The sequence below is a fragment of the Dipodomys spectabilis genome, unplaced genomic scaffold, assembly GCF_019054845.1.
Source record: "Dipodomys spectabilis isolate Male_0828 unplaced genomic scaffold, ASM1905484v1 ptg000063l, whole genome shotgun sequence".
Classification (NCBI taxonomy): domain Eukaryota; kingdom Metazoa; phylum Chordata; class Mammalia; order Rodentia; family Heteromyidae; genus Dipodomys; species Dipodomys spectabilis.
The window spans coordinates 6,349,049-6,353,150 of record NW_024870740.1 but is presented as its reverse complement, the minus strand read 5'-3'; positions in this window follow the sequence as shown (position 1 = coordinate 6,353,150).

The window sequence follows — 4,102 nt, the reverse complement described above, 5'->3', positions numbered from 1 at the left end:
ATTGGAGGGAAGAAATAAGTTGTAACAATAAAGTGCATATCTCTTTTTCTATCTAAAACAAAATACATTGACATTAACTTTAGATTAATAGCAATTAATCTATCAAAGTACAGGAAGAGAGAGTCTACTTGACTCTGATAGGCAAGAGCTAAAGCAGACTTAAAAGAAGAATCCTAACATAGAACCCATTTGGGCAAGTTGTCTCCCTTAGCTTGTTAGCAAATATAACAATCTTATCTACACAATAATCTACCTAGATACATCTAACTGAAAAAGGATGGTTGTTCATAAATTGCAGTGCACATTTCCATTGCATCATTAATTTCCTTTAAACTCATGGAACTTTAATTTAGCTATCCTTAAATTTTTAATGTTAATGTACAGTTGAGACTTTGAGTGAAAAAAATAATCCGTTTGTCAAAGTTGCCGTAGTTAATAAGTGCAAAGGAGCAGGTTATTTAAAACAGAGTAGAATTTATATAGCCATGCCCATATATATATTTGTAAATATTCAGACCTGCATATCATATATTATCATATAGTAAATTGATATGCAAACTATTATTTCAATTCTTTTCATGTTTATTCCCTAGCAAATAATTCAAATTTCTGAAGTTTTACCTGTTCTTGAAAAATTAACTCTACATTTTGTCTTTGATTAAGTGACATGTACTGCACACATACAAAAAATGATGTCAAAGAATATGACAGTATAAGATCCATCTGATAATTTCAGAACCCTAAACTCTATGGAATGTTCTGTGTCATTCACACGTTAACCTTGTGATCCACAGCATGTTCTCCTTTCTTTTGTATTATGAAATTTTCAGAGATAAACAAATATAGAGAAAACAGTACAATGAATATCTATTTTTATTCTTGTTATTTAATAACTGTTAACATCTGTCCTCAGTATGACTTTTAGGGTTATATTCCCTTATAGAAGAAAACAAACTCTGAGTCATGAGGTAATAAAAATATTAAACAATATTATATTGTATGTTTTTGTATAAAGCTGAGGTGCATTTTGATTTTTAAAAAATATGTAGTAAGTCCTAAAGCAAGCAGTAAAAATGAACAAGCAGACACAGTTACTAAACTAGAATGACAGGCAACAAACTGGGAGAAGATCTCTACCAGAAATAAACAAAAGGCCAAATATGCAAAATATAGAAGGAGCTCAAGATTCTAACCCCTCCCTAAGCTAATAAACCAATTAGTAAATGGGCAAAGGAACTAAGGACAGACTTCTCAAAAGAAGAGGTAAGAATGGCAAAGAAATTCATGAGAAAATGCTCATTACTTTTGGCAATTAAGGAAATACAAATCAAAACAACTCTGATAGTCCATCTCACCACAATTAGAATGGCCAATATTGTGAATTCCAACCACAAATGTTGGCAGGAATGTGGATGAAAAAGAACCCTATTGTACTGCTGGTGGGAATGTGAAATGGTGCACCCACTCTTGACAACCGTGTGGAGGTTCCTCAAGAAAACTGTACATAGATTTTCCCTATGACCCAGCCACACCACTCCTGGGCATCTATCCAGAACATCACAAGCCAGGATACCATAATGACACCTGTACCTCCATGTTTATTGATGCACTATTCACAATGGCCAGAATATGGAAACAGCCCACATGCCCTACTATACATGAATGCATCAAAAAAATGTGGTACCCATACACAATGGAATTTTATCAAGCCATTAGAAAGTATCATATTATCTGTGAAGGGAAATGGATAGACCTAGAACAAATCTTGTTAAGTGAGGTAAGCCAAACTCAGAGAGACAAATGGTGCATGTTTTCTCTCACATGTGGAAGCTAGGTCTGAAATATACCAGGACATAATAAATTACACTGGTCACACAGTGAGACCAAAGGAGGATACTCTTAGGAGAGGAACAGAAAGGCACAGTGTCTATGTGCATCTGATCATACAAGACAATATTTATCTGAAATGAACTCTAGGATATGGAAACAAGAAGTTTATTTCTTTTTGATGATTTCGTTTTCTTTTATTTTTGTTCTATTCATTCATTTACATGTCTTTGTGAATATAAGGGGAGGCACAGAAATGGAGGAACAAAGGGCAAAAAATGCAATAGTGGTACTCACTGGAAACTATGTCGAAAATTAACTATACAATTTGTCGGTGGGATGATGGGAGGGGAAAACTTGGAAAGAGCAATTGGAGGAGTGACAATGTCCAAAAAGAAATACACTCCTTGCCTGACATGTAACTGTGACCCCTCCACATATCACAATAATTTATAATAGCAATTTAAATTTTTAATGAGCAAACAATAGTAGGAAAAAACAGCACAGCACTGATTTAGGTTTAAAGAGTTTGGCATTTGCTGAAGTATAGCTCATTGGGAAGTGCTTGCCTAAGAGGTACGGTGCTCTGAGTTCAATATTCAGTACCACAAAATATAATAGTTTGTCAGGATGATCAACTTACATATTTCACTTTTATAGACAGACTTTATTGTCTGATTAAGTTCTCAGTAGGCATAGACTATATGCTTCAAATTTTACATATAACTTCCCTCCATAAGCATAGTTAAATAAATATCAGGTGGTTTTTTCCAGGCCTGGTCTATCATCACCCCTCCCATTTTAACTTGTATTCAGTACTATCTCTCATGAGAGAGTTATTTTCAAAAATGAGAGTATGAGAAACACTAGTAGTGGTTTATTCAGTATGACCTAGGGATGAGATATTCTGGAAAACTTATTAATTAGTAGCAAATAAGCACCTAAATCATCCAAGTAAGTGAGGGCTTCATAGCCTCTGTCCATCTTCCCAGATGTTAAGGTATAACAAGTCACTACATACTTGGCTTTCCACTTGCTTTTTTTTAAAAAAATGACCATTTTATTTTAATAGTCACCTACTTCAGTTCCAATTTTGTGCAAACTAAAAATCAAAGCAATTTTAAGAAGCTATTCTTGAAGGCCTAGGCTTCTTATTGTGAACTTGAACAAAGAAAAAAAAATCATCTACCACATGCTTGCCATAAAGTGGTATTAGCACTGTAGTTAAACCTTCCCAATTGTACTCTATTGATTGGACAACTGAACAAAGCTTACCTGCTTTGCTTTCAGTTTCACACCAGAGAGACTTATCACTTAATGAACTGGCTCATGAGATTTGAATTGTTGCCATTTCTTGGGCTGCTAGGTCAAAAAATATCCAGGCTTTGTCAATAAGAATTATAGAGCTAGATTTTTTTCCAGTCTTCCAGAGTTATCATAAAAATGTGCATAATATATTTAGATCAAATAGTACATAAAAGAAAGTTTAGCAGTAAAAATTAATCGTGTATCCATTTACTGCCTTCTGGTCTGCTGATCATTGAATTAGTGCAGTTGCCAAGGATAAAAATCAGAACGCTTACTAAAACAATAATAATAATGACATTAAAATGTATTTGTTTATGATCTCTCAATACCAAAAGAAAAATCAAATCTGTGCTTTGAAACCCATTTTTCAATTATATAACAGAGGACAGAATTTTAAAAATTAATTTTACTCTGTAGGATATGTTAAGACTTCTGGAATAAAGCAAAGAAACTCTCCAATCTATGCAGGTCTTCAAGGTGAAAGAAAATCCTTGTCATATCCCAGCAGTGGAAGAAATTGAAGAAGATGATTAATGACTCTGGTGGCAGGACAAAATAAACCTTGAAATACAAACAATCTTCCATCACACAGAAAGCATGTGAATCTATTATCTCTCTGCATTTAATTGTCAGTTTGTTATTTCTAAAGTAGTTTGGAATTCTCAAAATGTGTGCAAATGAGTAGAGTTATGAAAACTATTAGAGAGTCATAAATACCTTATTTATATGAGTGCATATAAATCTTTCAGCTTTCTCTATAGTCATTCAGTGATCCTAAGTCAACATTGCTCACACACTGTGTGGCAGGCTGATCAGTGTGAGTAAAGCTCTGAGCAGCATGAACCAAATCCTCTCTATTCCATTGGGTTGATAAGCTAGTCTTTAAACCAAAACAGCAACCATATGCAACCCCAACCCCTCTATAGCCTTTGGCCTGATTGGCAAACTCTGAAGCATTATTTGTCTT